The sequence below is a fragment of the Eulemur rufifrons genome, chromosome 2, assembly GCF_041146395.1.
Source record: "Eulemur rufifrons isolate Redbay chromosome 2, OSU_ERuf_1, whole genome shotgun sequence".
Classification (NCBI taxonomy): domain Eukaryota; kingdom Metazoa; phylum Chordata; class Mammalia; order Primates; family Lemuridae; genus Eulemur; species Eulemur rufifrons.
Genome location: NC_090984.1, coordinates 110,524,232 through 110,546,053, shown reverse-complemented (window position 1 = coordinate 110,546,053; position 21,822 = coordinate 110,524,232).

Here is a 21,822-nt window from a genome sequence, read left to right as displayed (position 1 = left end):
TGATTCAGCCCTGGATCATCTTATGACTACAGAATTTAGACTTCAGCCTATGTTGTGGTTCTGTACTTGTCTTGGCACAAAATGTTAGAACAACTTCATTTGGATATGCAACCAAAATTCAATTCTGCTTCTCATTAAGTCAGACATAAGAATATATATTTAGACAGATCAAAAATAGCTTTATAAAAACTCAGTTGTCTTAATGCTAAAGCTTATCATTTCCAAAAATCTAGAGATTTGAAGTATGTCCACTTGGTTGATTTAATTGTACTCTTTCATTCAGGTTCTTGTTCCACATAAAGGTTTTGTTAAACTGAACTGAGCATATCAAAAGTGAAAAAGACCAAAGAGAAATGCTATAAATAAAAAACACTATAACAGAAGAAAGAAGAATGCTTTTTATGGTTCATTGTAAACTCCACATAACTGAGAAAAGAATTAGTGAAGTTTAAAACAGGCCATTAGGAAATTCTTAAAATGTACATATGAAGAAAAAAAAATGAAAAAGAGAGAAGAGAACATTAAAAAATTACAGTTAAAAACAAAAACAAAAATGTTAAAAATTACAGTGCAATTTCAAAAGGTATAACATACATATTAGTAGAAGGAAAATAAAAAGAATGGAGCAAAGAAAGATTTGAATAGAGGAACAAATAAAAATATAATAAAGAGAAAGCAAATATAGTATATATTAATCCAATAATATCAACACTCACTTTAAATATGAATAGTCTAAACACATCAACTAAAGACACAGATTAAACAAGTAGATAAATAAGAAAGACCAAATTGTAGTATCTGTTGTCCACAAGAAATCTCCTTTAAATGTAAAGACACAGAGAAATTAAAAGACAATGGTGGAGAAAATTATACTACACTAAGACTAATCATAAGAAAGCTAATGTTACTTTCAAAGAGGAATTCAGAACAAGGAAGATCATCAAGAATAAAAAGGGTTACCACATAATGATGAAAAGAACAATTAATTCAAGAAGACATACCAATCTTAAAGGTATATGTACCCGAGAGAGTGTAGCAAAATAGATGAGGCAAAACTCATAGAACTGAAAGATGAAATAGAAAAATTGACTCTTGACAGAGACTTCAAAACTTCTTTGTCAGTAATAGATAAGCCAACCAGGAAGAAAATCAGTAAATATAAAAAGAATCTGAACAACATTATAAATCAACTGTATCTAATTAACATTTATTGAATAAACAAAAACAACACAATGGAAATTTTTGTTAAACTCACAAGTAACATTCACCAAGTTATACTACATTCTGAGCCATAAGATGTACTTTAACAAATTCAAGAATAATATAAAGTATGAACTCAGAACACAGTGGACTTAAGACCAGAAATCAATAACAGAAAGATAACTAAAAAAATCTCTAAATGTTTGAAAATTAAATTATACACTTCTAAATACCATGTGAATTAAAGAAAAAGTCTCAAGAGAACATTTAAAGAGTGTAAAATAAAGAAAATTAAAATACAATATTAAATTTTGAAGCAATGCAATGAACACAATTGCTTATAAATTTATAGCATTAAATGTACATCTAAGAATACAGGAAAGAACTACAATTAATAACCTCAGCTTCTGGTTTAGGAAACTATAGAACAAAGAGCAATTTAAGCCTCAGACAAGTGGAAGAAAAAAAATAATAAGGATTAAAACTGAAACAAAAAATTTGGAAAGTAGAAAAATGATAGGGAAAATCAAACACCTTAAAAGATAGTTCTTTGACAAGATCAATGAAATTGATAAAACTCTAGCCAGGCTAACCAAGGTAAAAAATGGAAGAAAGAAATTGTAAACATCACAAATAACAGAGTTATCACTACTGAACCCATGGACATTAAAAAGATAAAAAAAATTACTATTAACATCTGTATACTAACAAATTTAATAACTGAGATTAAATGACCAATTCCTTGAAAGACATAAACTATTAAAACATAAACAAAGGAAAAAAGATAATGTGAGTTGTCCTAATCTATGAAAGCAATTGAATCAATAGTAACATAACCTTCCAAAAAAGAAAGCATGAGACCCAGATGGTTTCACTAATGAATTTTACCAAACATTTAGGAAAGAAGTAATGTCAATTCTCTACAATCTCTATCAGAAAAACAGGAGCAGAAGGGCCACTTCCTAATCTCATTACCCTATTACCAAAGCCAGATAAAGACATTAAGAGAAAAGGAAGTTACTGATCAATATTCTTTAAGAACAGACTCAAAATTCCTCAATTAAAAAGCAGTAAATTGAATAAAAGGTATAAAAACAATAACACACCATAACCAAGTAAAAATTATTCCAGGTATGCAAGGCTAATTCACATTCAAAAATCAGTTTCATAATCCACTAAGAAAAATCATATGTTTATATAATAATAATTGACACTAAAAAGTAAGTGAAAATATCCAAACCTTTTAATGATGAAAACTTGCAGGAAACTAGGAATAGAGAGAAACTTATTTAACTCAATTTTTTAAAAAATTACAAAAACTAACTAACATCATCCTTAGTGGCAAGAGACTGAGAACTTTTTCCCTAAGATCAGGAACAGACAAGAATGTCCTTTCTCATCATTACTATTCACATAGTAGTGGAAATTTTAACTAATTCAAAAAGATAAGCAAAATAAAGAAAATCATACAAATTGGAAAAAAATAAAGTGTCTTTATCACAGATGATATGATTGTCTATGTGGAAAATCCAAAGAATCTATAAACAACAACCCCAATTTCTGAAACTTATAGGCAAGTATAGAAACTCACAAGACACAAGGTCAATACACAAAAGTCAATTGCAGTTTTACATACCAGCAAAGAACAATTGGGATTTGAAATTTAAAAAAACAAAACATTTATAATAGTGTAACAGGGGGAATGGCCTGAAAAACGATAAAAATATTTTCTGTATCTCTAAAACTTCCCCCACTCCTTGTAGGAATTAAAACCTGCATCCCTGCTTCAGGCCAGTGGTTGGAAGGGGCTTGGGAGTGTCCTTTGTTGCTTGTACCACAGGAGATGGATCAAGGGAATTGTCAAGCAGAGGTCAAAAGATTGTCTTAGCCAAAGATGGAATGAGTGAGAACCATCAACTATGGTTGAACAACAGTCTGAAGCTGAAAACATCCCCTTTAAAAGCTCTCTATTCCTGCTCAGAGGGAGGACATTGGTACTTTAATATGGGAACCTGACAACCTCCTCATTTGCTGGCAAATTAATAAACGTCTCTTTCCTTCTCCTCAAACCACTCATCTGAATTCTTCTGATGCAGCCTTAGGGACAACACTGAGCTTTCAGTAATAGAATTTGGTGTCCCTGGGTGGGACTATCAACATCCTGGCAGAACAGCACCCCACAACTGTGGCCATGGCTGGAAATGGTGGGAAGCAGCCTCTGGTCAAGCCATGGGTCTCTGCTAAGAGCAGCACCATATTTTTGGAAGAGAAAGGAATAGCCCCAGCAGCTGCTGGGGTCTGTTTAACTCCAGGGTAGCTTCTGTATCTCCCTCCCTGGAATCAGATGCAGCTTCTAGCTACCTGAACCTTGTTGACGAGAAGGAAATGGATCTAGAAATGTCCAGAAAGCCTTGACCATTTTTCTGACTAAGTTCCCCAGCATGCATGCCAAGATCCTTGATTCCACCCATCTGGGGAGGGCTTTGAACCTTCCAGCCTTGTGGCAGGGCATTTGTTTGGAGACCTATAGCAGGACATTTGTTTGAAGCCCTGTTTGGGGTAGAAGTCATGAGGTTAAGTGGAACTGGGGAAACTTGTTTGGATTTGGGGCTCATTTGCAGTTCCCAGGGAATGGGGTGGGGGCAAACTAGGTCACCCATTTGGGGAGGATTTTGAACCTTCCAGACCTGTGCCAGGGCATTTGTTTGCAGACGCTGTTTGGGCTGGTGGAGGCACCATTTGGGGTGGCATTTTCCCCCTTTGAATTCCCATTTGATTGTTAGGCTTTGACATTTTAGATTGCTTTTATTGGGAATTTCCTATATTGTTTGTGTTTGATTCTTTGTGAGTTTTGCCCTAACATGGGAGGCTCCATTTTTGTTCCATCTGAAAGTCCCTTGGGAAGAATTTTGGCTGAATGGTCAACTTATAGCCATGAACCTATGTCTGAAGAAAGAATGATATATTATTTTAATACTGCCTGGCCAATGTACATGTTGGGGTGCGAGGAGAAGTGGCCACTGAAAGGAATCTTAAATTATATACTATCTTACAACTAGTTGGAGACTGAAAGGAATCTTAAATTATATATTATCTTACAACAGGAATTATTTTGTCAAAGGTCAGGTAAATGGGGTGAGATCCCATATGTACAGTCTTTTATGCAATTGCATAATAAAGAGGCTGAAAGGCCTGGAACAAGGTTAATGGTACAAAGGAAACCTCCATCCATAGTTGGAGGAGGGAACCAGATCCCAGAAGAGAGAACTGAGGAGGAATTAGCAGGTTAAACCTCATGAACCCTTTCAATCCAAACATTACCAAAACTCATCCCCCATTGTCACTCCCCCACCCTACCCCCCCACTGCTGGTGGAAGGGCCCATAGTCAGGGTGTGCAAGGCTGGGGTTGATTCCTCAGTCCAATGCCCCTCAGTTATGACTCAGGAATGGGAATGGTCTACCCTCCCCCCAGTCCTGGCAGGGAACCCACTTCGGCAGAGGGCACCCATGGCTTGAGCAGGGCAATTCCCACTGTGGCAGTACCCCACAGGAGATGTGAATGCACAAGGACAGCCAGCAGGGTATTATTGGATTTACACCCCATTTTCCACCTCAGATTTATTGAATTGGAAAAACTCAAACCCAACGCATACAGAGGATTCCCAGAGAATGACAGAGTTGTTTACAACCATCTTTGTGACACACCATCCCACTTGGATAGATGTACATTTTACTTACCACAGATGAGCATAAGCTACTGAAGAACAAGGCCAAAGATGAGGCACAGCATCTTCGTGGTGAGTATGGAAACCCCAGACCCCAAGCTGCCATCCCAATGGCAGAACCAAACTGGGATCCTAATACTGGCACAGGCAGTGTGAGAATAAAACATTATGGAAAGTGTATTCTGGCAGGCCTGTGGAGGGGAGTGCCTAGACAGAGAAGTTTGAACAAGGTCCAAGAGTTACAGCAAAAAGCTAATGAGGATCCCTCTGAAGTTTTGGAATGCATATCAGGCATATCGGAAATATTCAGATGTGGATCCAGAAGCCCCTGAAAACATGTACATTGTTAATATGACTTTTATAGGGCAGAGACTGCCAGATATATGGAGAAAGCTTCAGTGTGTGGAAGGGGCAATTGGCATGAATCCCTCCCAGCTGGTTGATATCACCTTCAAAGTATATAACACTAGGGAAGCATGGAAACTGAAACTTGTGTGTGTTCTCTTATCCGAGTCAACCAAGGGTCCTTTGAGACAGTCAAAAACAAAGGGCAGAAAAGACCACCCCAGGGAGAGGCGCAATGAGTGTGCTTTTTATACAATGGAAGGACATTGGAAAGAGGACTGCCCAAAGTTGCAAAGGGCTTCTGCTAACAAGAAAACCACAGGAAGGCAAATGGTCTTTCAAGTCTGGGACTCAGACTTTGAATGAGGTGACCGGGGGCTCCATGACTCACTAAGGGCTCCAATCCAAATATCCCCACAGGAGCCCCAGGTAAAATTGACAGCAGGGACTCAATTAGTAGATTTTTTAGTTGACACTTGAGCTACTTTTTTTGTCCTAAACTCAAAACTAACTTCCCTTAGAAAAAACACGATGGCAGTTTTTGTGACTGGTCACACCTAGCAATGTCCAACTTCTTGAGTGCCAACTGGGAGAACAGAAACTGAGACATAGTTTCTTATACAAGCCAGACTGGCCAATACCTCTCCTAGGCTGAGATTTGTTATGCAAGTTGAATGCCCAAATAACCTTTTCGCCAGAGAAGCAACAGCTCCACCTACAGGTCCCACCTGAAACTCCTCTCCAGTTTCAATGTCTACTCACCGACAAAGAAGCAAATTCTGTTCCCCGCAAGGTCTACCAAAAGGTGAGTAAGGCAGTATGTGTGGACGGGACCTCAGGACAAGCAAAAACAGCCATGCCAATTACTGTTTTGTTTAAAGAAGGGGCCTCACACCCTCATAGAAAATAATACCACCTTATAAAGAAGGATTGGAAGGAATCCAACCTATATTCAATAGATTTCTGGAGCACAGACTAATTCATCCCTGTCAGTCCCCCTATAATGTGCCAGTTTTACCTGTCAAGAAGCCCCACACCAATGGGTATAGATTCATGCAGGATCTTCATGCTATTAACGATATTGTACAAGACACACACCCTATGATACCAAACCCATGTATTCTATTGACAACAAAACTAGGTGACTATGAATGGTATTCAGTACTGTATTTAAAGGTGCTTTCTTTTGCATTCCTTTGGAAAAGAAGGCTCAATTTCCTTTTGCATATGAATGGTTCCTGATACTAGGACATCACTGTGCTGCTGGACTGTGTTGTCTCAGGGGTTTAAAAACTCTACCCTGTTTAGTGAGAACTTAGCAAGAGACTCGTGGAACCTGCAATTGGATCAAGGGATTCTATTGCAATACGTGGATGATTTACTTATAGCCAGCCCTGATTATAATCATTGTCTAGCAAATACAGAGGCTGTGCTAAATCATCTAGCCTCATATGGTTATAAAGTGTCACCTAAAAAGGCACAGATTTGCAAACAGCAAGTTACTCATTTGGGATCCCAAATTAGCAACCCACATCCTAATGTCACACTGAAAGCAAGTCATCTTGAATCTTAAGTTGCCCAGAAATAAAAGGCAACTGTACAGGTTCCTAGGAATGGCAAAGTTCTGTCACATCTGCATCCCAAACTTTGGACTAATAGCAAAGTCCTTTTATAAGGCCCTTAAAGGGACAGATGGGGATCCCTTAATCTGGACCACTGACCATCAAAATGCCTTTGAGAGAATAAAGCAGAGTCTTATGACTGCCCTGCTTTGGGGTTACCTGACATTCAAAAAGAATTTAAATTGTACATTCATTAAAATGAGAAATGGGCCTTGATGTCTTCATGCAGATGCTGGGAAACAGCTCATGGCCAGTGGTATGTTTGTCAAAGCAACTGGATAATACTGTGGGAGGATGACCTCCTTGCCTCCAGACAGTGGCAGCTACTTGCAGCCTGTTCCAAGAGGCCAAAATATTTACTTTAGGACAATCTGTTGTAGTATATGCACTCCGTCAGGTTCCGACTTTATTAGAACAGAAGGCAGGTTATTGGCTGACTGCAGGAAGGCTGGAAAAATACCAGGCCATCCTTTTGGATAATCTCAACATTAAATTAAAGACTGTGTCTACTCTTAATCCTGCCACCCTGTTACCAGCTGAAGAGAAGGAGCCTCTGCAGCATGACTGTTGAGAGGTTCTGGATGCTGTCTATTCTAGCAGGAAGGGTCTGTGAGATCAGCTGATACCGAGCCAGATTGGGACCTTTCACTGATGGGAGCAGTTTCATGCACGATGCACAGCAAAGGGCTGGATCTGTGGTGGTTAGGAACAATGGGTCCCGGAAACAATGGCATTGCCACCTGGGATTTCAGCCCAGAACACTGAGCTGATTGCTTTAACAAGAGCTCTTCAGTTATCCGGAGGGAAAAAGGTAAACATTTATATGGGCTCTTAATTTTATGATTGTGTATGCTTATGATGCCATTTGGAAAGAAAAGGGACTCCTGACAGCAGGAAAGAAGGATACTAAGTATGCCACTGAAATAATGGCCCTGATACAGGGTGTGGCTGAGCCCAAGCAGATGGCCATCATGCACTGTCCTGGACATTAGAAAGGGGACACTTATGTCACGAAAGGGAATCAGGCTACTGACAGGGCTGGAAAAAAGGCTGCTAAAAGGGATCTGTTCCTGGGAGCCTTGATACCCCAGTTGGATTTAGATCAATATAAACCCAACTACAAGAATGGGGATGGAAAGAGAGCTCAAGGCTGGGGCTTTGACACTTGGATGACACAGCTAAGTGGAGACAGAATTCTCATGGACTTATTCTTCTACCTGAAGCCTTGGTTCAGTCTCCTATGAGCACCTACATGAGTGCACACATTATGGGTGTGGTGCCTTGACAGATTCGGTGGGACCTCATTTAAGAGGAGCCAGTCACAGTGAACTATAACTCAGAACTTCCCTCTATGTGCTCAAAACAACCCCAAAACAGAAAAGTGACTTGTTGCACCATGAAACCCCATACCCGCCTTCACCCTTAAGTCTCTGGGCAATTCATAGGTATTAAAGTCTACTGAATTATATTCTTTAAAGGTGTGAATTTTATCATTTGTTAATTATATCTCAATTTTAAAAAGGAAACAATTGAGGGCTATTCTGATTTATATTCCTCACCAGTACCTGGCCAGTACTGCTCGAAACTGAAAAGGTCATCAAAATAAGGAACGACTAAGAAACTGTCACAGCCAAGAGGAGACGTGGGAGCTAAATGAAATGTATCCTAATGAGATCCAGGAGCAGAAAAAAGACATGATTAAAAAGTAAACAAATTTGGTTAAAGTATGGATTTTAGTTAATAATTACATGTCAATATTAGTTCCTTATCAATATACAAATATACCACAGTTATGCAAGATGTCAGTAATAGGGGACTCTATCTTATCATCTCAATTTCTCTGTTAATCTAAAACTGTTCTAAAATAAAAGGTTTATTAAAAGAAATTCAACTATTATGAAGATTAGTCAATGGAAACTTACATAATTTGCCTAAGGTCACAGCTAATAAGTAGCAAAGGTGCCATTTGAATGCAGGCAATCTTGCTTTAGAGTTTGTGCTTTTGGTCATTGTGCAGATGTTTGCTGATCCACTCTGCACCCTCTCAATCTTTTCCATGTCCCTGAAAGCTGACTTGCCCTGTTTTCAAGATGCATTTGACTAATATGAAGCACCAGCAGGGGACTAGAGGGCTTAAAGAAAGGGGTACAGATGGTTATTGCCCCCTGTCGTCTCACCTTACAGGGTCATTTAAGCTGAGTGCATTCCTGGTCCAACAGCCAATGGTCCCAGCTCCTGTCTGGGGGACTTTTCTAAGCAGCTTTCTTCTTCTGACCCCTCAGGCCTTAGTAGGGCCTACATACTATGTCATCCTTTGTGTTTTCCTTACTCCTTACCTATATCTTTATAAATAGTCCTCACGTAAAACTTTTCTACAATATTCAATTTGAATAGACTTTTTTTTCTGGCCAGGTCTTTTCTGATACCACCACTATATTAATTCTCAACTTATAAAAATATTGCATAGGTTACCATTGTGAAATAGGAAAACTTACCTCACTTGTCCATCTACTTCTTCAAATGTACATTGAGTTTGGGTGGTTTTTTTTTTTTTTTTTGAGGAAAATCACAGTGTATGTTTCTCTCTACAGCCCTATTTCAGAATGTAGGATGTCAGATAGTAGGTTCTTAGTGCATACTTGTTGGAATGAATAAATGAACTCATTCTCTCTCCCTTTATCCTTGTTATCCCATAATGCAATAGAGCACCTCTAGTAATAGACAGCTGAGTTTGATGGCTCATAAAAAAGCATAATTTGGTTCTACCTTTGTATTTACTACATATATGTAGCCTTATACCAATGAACAGGGATAGAAAGGCAAGACCATAAACATTTTCCTTATGTTTAGATTATATAGTTTATCTATAACTGTAATAAATAGTAGCCTAAAAATAAATTATAAATCAGAAGCTTTGTGAAGTTATTCTGCATGCACAAGGGGACTTAGAAGAATCAAGAGACAAAATGAAAGGAGAGTCAGAAAACGAAAAACAAACGAAAGGGAACAAATCCCTGGATGCCTTCGGCAATAAGAATAGATTTGCAGTCTATAAAATGAGGTAGCTTTTATCTCTTCCTTGATGACGGGCCTAGCACCCAACAGAACACCAGTGGTCATCAATTAAAGTCCTGTTAATCTTCCTCATTTGCTCTCTGATACTTGGAATATCCTTAACAGTTTGGGATTTATCTGTCTCCTTTGAAGACGGAAAAGAACGCATGGATCATGAGCTAATCTCAAAGAAGGTACCGTAAAAACAGAAGACTTACAGACTATTAGAGAAATAGTATATTAAAATAGACCTACAATAGCAGAAACAAAAGGGATTTTGGGAAGGTTTGAGTCTGGTGTATACCCAGAATTTGTCCAGTCATTCAAACAATATGAGGCATTTTTATTAATCTTTAATCTATATTTGATAAAGGTTCTCATAATCCCACTTCAGGTAAATGTTTCACTTCACTAAATCAAAAGGAAATCAAATCCAAAGATAGAAGTAATGTACCATAGTCCTGGTTATAGTAGATACCAGTAAAATAATACTTCCTCTTAAATCGTAAATGATTGTAAACTCCAAAAGAGGAAAAGTACATATCTTGCTCAAGCAGCCATTTTAATTCAGAAAGCCAGTGATGTTCTCTAGAGGGGCATGTTCTACAAAGAATTCCAATGGATTTCTCTTTGAAATGCAAGAATCTTTTCCAAAAACCTATGTGTGAGATACAGAAAAACTTGAGACAATGTTGAGAGCCACTGCATCTATGTACATTTCTCTCTCCCTCTCTCTCTCTCTCTCTCACTAGGCAAATAGGCTGAAGAGTCAGTGCATTTTGGTGGATTAAAAATGGAATAAAGTTAGAAGTAAGAGTAAGACATTCTGAAGGTAGCTCCCTGGTGGAGTGGCTGCATACAGGAGGTCATGTTATATTAACCCGATTGATTGAATTAGCTCCTTTTGTTCTCACTTCCCTGATTGTTAAAAACTTGATCAGAAGCTTCTTACAAAAAGTTAAGCTGTCAATGAAAGATATATAGATACAGACATAGAGATATATATAATAACAAAAACAAGCTATTTCCCAAAGTTAAAGTTCTTTCTTATTCAGAATTAAGCAAAAAACAATATGAGCTAAGTGGTTTATTAAGTCTCTGTGTAATCAATCAAATCTTTGTGAGTTGTTGAGCAAGTTCTGCTAACTCTTTTGATATCCCTTGGAGGAAATAGGAAAATACGTATATTTTAAAGATGGAAAATGAAACTTAACAATAGTAATCATATGAAATAAATGGCATTAAATTAGGCTTTCTATAGCACAGATTTCTTCTTTCCCAGTTTAAAAGAATTTTTTTAAAAAAATTATGCTTTCCATATTATCTAAAATATGTCGAAGCTGTGACTAAAAAAGGGCACAGAAACTGTTGTTTCCACTCATATCAATTTGCATAGCAGTTTGAAAAGGGCATTGTGCCTATTTGATGTAATCTGTCCTCAACAATGTGGTGGATGAGTTTAGCCATCTCTTGATATTGTTTTGTTTTGTCTATCAAAAAAATGTAATTTTCGAGAATATTCATTTTATATACTTTCTTAAAAAAATTATGAATTGATCACTCAAAAATAAAAGATCCCCTTTTAATCTCACTTCCCTGACTGTTAAAGATCTGATCAACAGCTTTTACCAAAATATAAAAAGTTAAATTACAAATGAAATGTTAAAATGTCTCCACCTAGGTGAGCTAATTTGAGCCTGTCAATATACACACAGCTTCTTTTATCCAGACTTGGTAGGGGAGAGCTACCTCCAGAACCCCCTAATTTTTATTTCTAATGTTGTTTTCCTTTTTAGTCCAGCAAAATGAACTAACAATGTAGCCTAACCTCCTCCATTACCTTCAGAGAATGGCTAATGTTCTAGGAAAGGGACTTGTTGACAATCTCCCTAAGAGCATTTCTTTTTCTAACCATTAATTTCGCCCTCAGAATATTCTCGTTGTCTGTTCATATTCTAAACCAGCAGCAGCTACATGGGAAAAGAACTCCAGATAAGCAAGTTGTCCTGTATTCTGCTGGGCACCTTCTCCTCTCATCTGAATCCAGGGGAAACACTGACCAAAGAAAGTGCTGACCACTTTACTTCGTAGGTGACTTCATTATGGTGATCGAAAGCGAACAGAAAACCACACTCCATTGATAGCAGCCTCAGCCAGCCCCTAGCTCAGGGAAATTGCTGAAGATGTTCTAAAGCAGGCTGGGCAAATTCATTTTCATGAAAATCAGCCTTGAATATGAGATTGATCCAGATGACCTTTGAAGTCTTTGTTAAGCCTGAGATTGTGGGATTCTGGGACCCACTTAAAATTTTACTGTAGAAAATGATTATATTATAGTTACATATCCTGTCTCCTGCTCATTAGAGATCTGTGATAGTGGCGACGAGAAGAGAAGAGTAAAGCTAGGCTTTGAGGTGAAGTGTAAGGTCCTTTAGGCAGACACTCTTGGTTTTCTAATCCAACCAATACTGCAGACTTTTTTACTAGCTATCTTCAAGCTAGTGTTGAGCATTTGACACATATTCAGTCAAAATGATAAAGACTGTGGTATTTGGGGAGCATATTTCTCTCTGAATAAAACAGGCAAGGCTTCCCTATGAGAGAATTCTTTCCCTTTTTCCTACGTGAAATTCACACTAGATGTCTGGAGGCACAACCACTATCTCAAAACTGTGTTGGGGAAGCTACTGGATTGAGACAGAAACCTAGAAAGAAGATGAGGCCTGTCTAGATTCTTCTAGACCTCTCTGAACATGCATTCCTCCCTTCTGGGTATGATACAGGGCCCTCTCTGGAATTGGAGTCTTAGGACCTACAGTCAAACAAGGCAGGTCAGATAATTTCTATATGGCCAGTTTTTATACAGAATATTTTTAGGTTTTATGTCTGGCTTTAGGGAAAATGGGTTCTGGTTTCTGTGATCCACGGTGCAGAAGAGAGATTCTACTGCTAGCCTCGGGGAGAATACAACCGAGAGAGAGGAAGGCAGGAGAAGATCAGAAACAAACTTTTGCTTCTGAGGCTACTTCTGAGGACTTCAATTTGGGGTATTGTTTTCTGAGCCCCAATATCTGTAACCCAAATTTCAAATCAGGCTCCTGACCCAAATGATCTTCATCTCAAATCCCTCTTCCATGCCTGATGGTAAACCCAATCTATTTGAGATATTTGTGAGTTTTCTTGTAGGCTTATGTTCTCACCGTCACTCCCATGAGCACGCTCCTATTTCTAACAGCGATATTTTGTCTCCTTTTTCAGGTTCCACCACTGACACCAACGATAGTAAAACACCACCCAAGTGATTGGCAGACAGCACTGAGAATCCAAGATAATGGGAGAGGTCATGTTAACACCAGAGAGCAACTATAAAAAAATGTATATTAAATGTACTTCCTCTTTAATGTCATAAAAGTCTTAAAAGTCCAGTCACCCACTGCTGGAGATCTATGAACCCAAATGGGTCCAGCTTTCTGCCATTTTGCTAACTCCTCCCCCTCTTCCCCTTTCTGTTCTCAAATCCATTCTATTTGCCATCCTTCTCTTCAGAGCATAAAACAATTTTTTTTTTCATTTGCTCATGCAGAGCAGCTTCGCAATCATAATACTTATCCAGGACCTCACCTTTGACCCCTGTACTTCTCAATATATTTTAATAAGCAAGTTCATTTCTCACAACAATATTCAGACCATATACATTCTTCATGGAAATTGTCAGAGGAAAAAAATCTAGACTGGCAGGTTCAAAGTCACATGCCCAAGGTCATGTAGCCAGTAAGAGGCAGGTTTGGAATTTAAACCTGTGTCACCTGATGTAAAAATCTCCATTTGATTTCTTGTATTCCTAATGCATACTGGCTTTTCTTTATGTGTTTTATCCAGGCTTTATTTTTTGAAAGAAATTTGAATATACCCTAAAGTTTTGAGAAAATGCTTCCTTCCCCAAGATGTAAAATGAGCTTTAATTAAGGCAGAACTGCACAGAAAAAATATTTCCCTATTATGTTGATATAATTGTTTCCACAGCATGATGTCTCCTGGTATCAGCTTTAGCAGGCAGTGGAGACATGGTGATATTGGGCTATTACCACTGCAGGCCTGCTCTTAAATTAGACGTGGCATTTGGAAAGCAAGCTCTACTTCAAAATTCTTAAACAAATATAGATGAAAACTTTTGTCTCTATTTAGACTTCCCACAGAGCTTCATTAATTCATTGCTGTCTGGCCCTTTTGGTCCCCCCTGGAAGGCCATGGCTATAATGATGAGATACAAACCCAAATGAATATTCAACTTCACAACTTGGCAAGATGCCTGGAGCAAGGCAGTGACAGCTCCCTATTCACGTTCCTATGTAAATTTTGACACTTACCAAGTGAAAGAGTAGATCATCTGATCATTGCCTCCAAGAGAAACCAGAGAGAAGGCAGAGATGCTGATGGAGATAAGACTTTTTCTTGGGGTGCAAAGCAAGGTCAGAGTGCTATACTTGAGTCTGGCCAAATCTACTAAAGAGGGAAAAAACATACTGTAGTTCTCTTTAATGATATTTGTTTGAATGACAGTTGGAGGCTAGATTTTAAGCTGTCATTTTTAATTTTTTAATTTTTATTCACTATTATTGAGAACTTTCAGACCTCTATATTAAAGATCTCTCTTAGTAAACTCCAGTCAGTGATATCATACAAATGAGAAATAAAAAATAATGACAGCTTACATTTCTATAGCATTTACTACAGGTCAGGCACTATTCTAAATCTTATACATATATTAACTCCCTTGATCCTCTTTTTTTTGTGTTTGTTTGTTTGTTTGTTTGTTTTTTGAGACCGACTCTCACTCCATTGTCCTGAGTAGAGTGCAGTGGCATCAGCCTAGCTCACAGCAACGTCAAACTCCTGGGCTCAAGTGATCCTCCTGCCTCAGCCTCCCAGAGTGCTAGGATTACAGGCATAAGCCACCACACCGGCCCTTGATCCTCTTTTGGGATAAGTATAATTATTATTCCTGAGGCTCAGAGATGTTAAGGATCTTGCACAGCATCAAATATCTAGAAAGCGACATATATAGAGTAATAACTTATTTTATATTATATATGTTATTATATGAAGTGTTATATAATATATGATAAGTGTTACATTCATGACAGGAAAGAAAATAAAACTTATTAGCCATTACTCATTGACTTCTAAAGAAGATGGAACATTATCATAAAGAAGTTCATTTCCTTTGGAAACAAGTGGACTTTTGGGTTAGAGTAAGTAAGAACTCCTACAGGTTTAAATTATTCATATAATAAATAATATGCAGGAGAAACATATAAAGACACAGAGATGAGATACTTGGTTCTGGGTCTTAGAATATAGGAGAGGAAAAACAAAAGTGTACAAAAAGATTAGAATACCTATTGGCTGAAGGACAGAGATTTTTCAGAAAAAAATCAGAAATGACAAATGAGGATTTATACTAGTTTTTGCCGTGTAACCTTTAATGTCCCCCTCTTGTTCTTTTTACAACAAAAATCTTCAGTAACATACACATTTCTCTCTAAATGCTTGGTACAGAATTTTGGGTTCGATGGCACCTGACACACCAGATTCTCTGAAAACTTCAAAAGTTAGGGCAAGACAAATGAATCACTGACCTTGTGAGAGCAACACAGACAGGATATGTGTTAGACACATTCCAACATTCCAGTGTCATAAAGTCAACTTTACTGAACCGGAAAACTTATCAATGCGGTTAGAGAAAGACTTTCAACTCCCAAACTGATGTCCTAGATCCTAAAATGAGCAGAAGGTATCGTTCTTATTTACCAATTTCTTAGGGCCATAATTCTGATGCCACTCTTGCCTTCTACATCCAGAGATCCAGGGGCACGAGGTTCACCAGCAAAACTCTTCAAAGACCTAGAACCTCCCTCCAATTCTGAGCCCTTAGAAGAAAGTTCTCTCATTACTGATTTCACTGATTCATATTACCTGGGACACTGGACTTTCTTCTTCATGGATCAGATTTCATCACTAATGCCACAGAAATCTGCACCACCAAAATGTACATAGTAGGGCCAGGTACGGTGGCTCATGCGTGTAATCCTAGCACTTTGGGAGGCCAAGGTAGGAGGATTACTTAAGGCCAGGAGTTTGAGACCAGCCTGAGCAAGAGTGAGATCCCTGTCTCTACAAAAAATAGAAAAATTAGTTGGGCTTGGTGATACACACCTGTAGTCCCAACTACTTAGGAGGCCAAGGCAGGAGGGTTTCTTAAGCCCAGTAGTTTGAGGTTACAGTGAGATATGAAGATGCCACTGCACTCTAGCCCAGACTATAGAGCAAGACCCTGTCAAAAAAAAAAAAAAATTGTATATAGTACACGCAGCAATTATGGCAAAATTTGAGAGGCAAGATTAAAGAAACAGGGCTCTGGCAATAGACCAGAAATGGAGAATGAGGAGAAGAGCAGAGTAGAAGAAAAGAGAGGCAAAGAAAGGAGAACAAAAGTGGCTGAAATCTATGGAGAAGAAAAGAGATGTGAGGATATAAAATGACTCATGCCAAAAAGATACAAAATCTTACATCCTCTCCTGTAGGGAAATGTCCCCTAGCCATGGTCTTCTGGAAAGGTATATGATATAGTGGGAATATTTGAAGTCTTTAAGGCAGAAAAAAAATCATCTGGCCTTCTTCAAAGATAACTGTCTAGAATAGTACTTCTAGTATTAGCATTAATTTATAATCTCAAAAGTATTTATTTGCAGCCATGAAGAAGGATGAATTAAAGACTCTTACAACAATTGGGATGGAACTGGAGACCATTATCCTAAGTGAAATATCTAAAGAATGGAAAAAGAAACACCACATGTACTCACTATTAAATTAGAACTATCCAACGAGCACACACGTGCACAAAGGGAAGTAAAACTCAGCAAAAATCAAGCAAGTGGGGGGTGGGGGGCAGGAGGGGATGGGGGAAAACCTACCTAATGCATACAATGAACACTTACCTGAGTGATGGGCACACTTATAACTCTGACTCAAGCATTACAAAATTGATGCATGTAACCAAAAACATTTGTACCCCTGTAATATTTTGAAATTAATAAAACCCACAAAACTTCAGATTCCTGGCCTTCATACCAGATATTCTGATTCCAGTGACCTGGGGTGAGGCCCAAGAATATGCTTGTTTAATAAACTCCCTCAGGTAATTCATATATAAATTGACAAAGAATGAGATTTTAAGAAGGAGTAGCCTAAATTCAACAAAAGAAGAAAACAAACAACCCAATTAAAAAGTAAGCCAAAGACCTTAACAGATGCCTCATCAAAGAAGACATAAGGATGACAAATAAGTATATGAAAAGATGCTCCACATCACATGTCAGCAGGGAAATACAAATTAAAACAACAATGAGATACTACTACACACCTATTAAAATAAGCAAAATCCAGAACCTGATATCACCAAATGCTGGCAAGAATGTGGAGCAACAGGAACTCTCATTCAATGTTGGTGGGAATGCAAAATGGTATAGCTACTTTGAAAACCAAAGTTTGGCAGTTTCTTACCAAACTAATCATATTCTTACAAAACTATCCAGTAATACTTGTTGGTATTTATACAAACGAGTTGAAAACTTATATCCACATAAAAACCTGTACATATATGTGTATAGCAGCTATATTCACAACTGCTAAAATTTGGAAGCAGCCAGAGGTTCTTCAGTAGGTGAATGGATAAATAAACTGTGGCACATTCAGACAATGGACTACTATTCAGTGCTAAAGAGAAATGAGCTATCAAGCCATGAAAAGACATGGAGGAAATGTAAAGGCATATTACAAACTAAAATAGCCAATCCTAAAAGGCTACAAACTATGATTCCAACTGTATGATATTCTGGAAAAAGCAAAATTATAGAGACAGTAAAAAGATCAGTGGCTGCCAGGGATTAGGGAGGAGGTAAGGATGAAGAGGTAGAGCACAAGAAATTTTTAGGGCAGTGAAAATACTCTGTATGATATAATATTAGCAGATGCAGTCATTACATGTTTATTCCAACCCATAAAATGTACCCTAGATAGAGTGAACCCTAATGTAAACTATGGAGTTTGGATAATAATGAAGTGTAGGTTTATCAGTTGTAACATATGTACCACTCTGGTGGGGGATGATGATAATAGGGGAGGCTATGTATGTTTAGGAGCAAGAGATATATGGTAAATCTCCATATCTTCTTCTCAATCTTGCTATGAACCTTAAACTTCTCTAAAGAAATAATGGAAAAAATATATAAAAGAAAAAAAAAAAAAAAACCACACTAGCCTAAAGAGTATCCTCTGAGAGTTTGGGGGCAAAGAAGACAGCAAGATATGTAAGAAATCGCGTTTAATTCTCTTTCTAATTTTGGATACTGAGCTCATGGAGTCAGTACTGTTCCAAAGCTTTGGTCATAGCAGCAAAGTAGTCAAAACTAATTCTTTGTGAATAAGACAAAGAACTCAGCTAATGGTCCAACCAGTACCTGAGCAATGCTTAAATGAAATGTTAGTGCATTGTGAATTAATAAGATGCTAAACAACCCAGGTGATAGCCTCAAAATAGATACATTATGTCTGCTATCTGTTCTCTGGATTCTCAAAAACAATTAAAAGTTTACAGATATTTCCAGATGAAGTTTCCATCACCAACTCTCTAAAGACATTATTCTTTGTACACATACTCTATAGATCCTCTGTAACTGGTGGTTTCACAATTCAGATTTATTTCTAATAGAACCCAGGTCCATCATGCAGATACAAGAGATGAAATGAAATTGAATTTAGTCATATCCTCTGTCAAGGTAAGCAAACTATTTCCCCCTTTCCTCTCCAGGCTTTTCTAATAATTCTCTGGTGCTATCAGGCTACCATTACTCTCTTCATTGAAAGACAAATCCATTTAGAATAAAATTATATTATTCTCAGATGACTATACCATATTCAATGGCTATACTTATTTATCAGCCTGCCTGTCTTTTCATGTGGTTTTTATTAAATGTGGTATCTAGTCACTAATGAGTGGGTTAACTTAAAGAATATCTTAAATATATAAGAACATCATATATATATGTGCATATATGTGTATGTGTGTATATATACATATATACATATATACACAGGTATACATATAGATTTGTATGTATATTTGTACCCATATATTTGTCTGTATGTATATAAAATGTTTGTACTTAAACAATATATACATATATCCTTACTTATGTATACATTTTTTATTTTTACATGAAATCTTTATGTGAAATGAAATAATTTTTAAGAGAAAAATTCCTGGGTATTATAAAAGAGATTCACAAAATAAAATTACAATGGGGGAAATCATTTTGGACTCATAAAAAAAATTCTTGTTAGAGCTGCTATTTCTCTAAAAGATAAAGAAAAGAACTGTGAAAAGATATAGTGTTACCATGGAAATGTTATAATCAAATGTAAGGATAAAGGCTCTATCTCAAAAATGTCTTTGAAAGGAAATATAGGCAAAGTATTCTCAATGAAAATGTAAAGCATTTTTCTCAAGTAAAGTTTCATTATTAATAAAGCAATAAAATTAGCACTGATTTTTCATTATATGTTTTTCTTCTGTTTTCTAAAAATGTTTCTTTTTATATTCTTAAGAAACAAAAATTGATCCTATTAATTCTGAATCTGATTAGAGTATCTGGAAAAGAATATTTATATAACTCTTTATTATAAATACCCAGTTATTCCATCAGCATGCATGAGGCAAGGTGGCCTGCCAAAATCCTCATGCACAACTTTTAGAGTGTTTTTGGTTGTTAATTGTGGCTGCCAAAGAAATTTTGCAATGATTAAGGTTAACCCCACTCACCCCACAAGCTACAATGAAGCTTTGAAGCTATAATGAAAGTGTGTCCCAGATCAAATTCTGTCACATATACGGATTATTTATTAAACTTATGTAAACAAATAAGCTTAAAAAAATAGCTCACATGACTTGCTTTGCAGACTCAAGGCCTTCCCTGCCTTGCATGGATGGTTCATTCAAGCCAGGATTCCAGGTGTAGAACTACTCCACATGCTGACACCAGGTAACCAGAAAACTGCAGAGTTAACAGCAGAAAGCAGGACATTCTGGGGATTTATCCTCAAGCATTATTCCCATGGATAAAGGAGTAAGACCTTCCTACATCTTAATAATGAAATTTTCATGCAAGTGTGAGAAAAGTCTTGAATATATGTTTAAACAGTCCTCATATTGTGAATACCTTTACTTTGTGCAGTAAGAGCCTATTTCTAACATTTATCAGGCTGATTAAAAAGCAAGTAAATCCACAAAAGGAAACACAATTCTGGCATGCACGATGTATATGGATAAAAGGAGAATTTCTGAGCTTATGGCTCGAGTATAATCTTTCTGAGATCAAGATCGTTGTTCCTCAGATGTGAATTCTGGGTTATGGCATGGGCCCCCAGAGTTAAAGATTTTTTAACTAATTGGTATGTGTCTAATACCCCAGTATCATTCCTGAATTATTTTTACAGTAAATTACTGATATAACAATGGCCTTGCACATGAGTTAACAAGTTGTTATATCACAGTGGGATATAGATGTTAGAAAGACCTCTTTATAGCAGTAGGTCTCCAAGTTGCTGCTGAAAACGTATCTGGGACACTTTAGCAAGTCAAGAAAAGCTCTATTGAGTAAAGACTATGCTAGATTGAAGCTAAAAGTGGACCCTCCAAAGCCTGCAGAGCTTGTTGGAGCCTAGGATAAAGAATTCCAAACATGAACGAAGAAAACCATGCTTTCTCTTCCCTCCATTCATTATCCTGCTTACTCTGGAAGATATTTGACACCAATTTCTTTGGAATTGTGGGACAGGTAAGACTAGGTTGGAACCATATTTGGCAGATATAAGTGGTTAAGAGATCACTATGGTGACAGGGATGATGACATGGCAGATGTAGAGAATAATTCCTGAGTAACTGGGCAAGTGTGGATGCCATTTATTCATTAGATGCAGAATGCAAAAAAGAACAGGGCTGGGCAAAATATTATTTGTAACATGTCAATTTTGTGGTTCAGAAAAGTCATAATGGCAGTTTGGTGTGTTGCTTTTCCAGCCACCTCCCAAATCAGCGTAATTTCTCCTTTCATTTTCTTACCTAAATTCTCATCTGAGGGGCTAACTGGAAAAGCAGACTAAGCTGTTAAGACAATGCCTATATATGGGCAAGACTGTATCTTTTTATGTCTTTACTTCCAGAAAGCCCATGCTATAATATTCTTATGTAAAAAAAAGAAAACGGGCAAATTTCTGACTAGAAATATCATAGTTGTTTTAGTAACTTTTGGCTACTATAGCAAATTACCATAAACGAGGTGGCTTAAACAACAAAAATTTATTTCTCACAGTTCTGGGAGCTGGGAAGTCCAAGATCAAGGGGCCGGCAGATATGATGTGTGGTGAAGACCTGCTGCCTTGTTTGCAGATGGTCTTTTTCTCATTATATCCTCATGGGGCTGAGAGCAGGGAGAGAGGAAGTAAGTTCTCTCCTGTTCCTTCTTATAACAACACTAATCCCATCAGGAGGGCTCCATCCTCACCACTTAATTACCACCCAAAGGCCTCATCTACAAATATCATCACATTAAGGATTAGGGTTTTGCCATATCAACTTGCAGGGGACGGTGGACACAAACATTTACCCATAGCAAAGTATTAGAGGGCACACATCCCTGATTTTAAATTTGGGCTCTGGCCTTTGTTAATTATGGTGACCTTCAACAAGTACTTTAAACTCTATGAATCATGGATTTTTCATCTGTAAAATTAGAATGCTAATACCGCTCATTCCTTC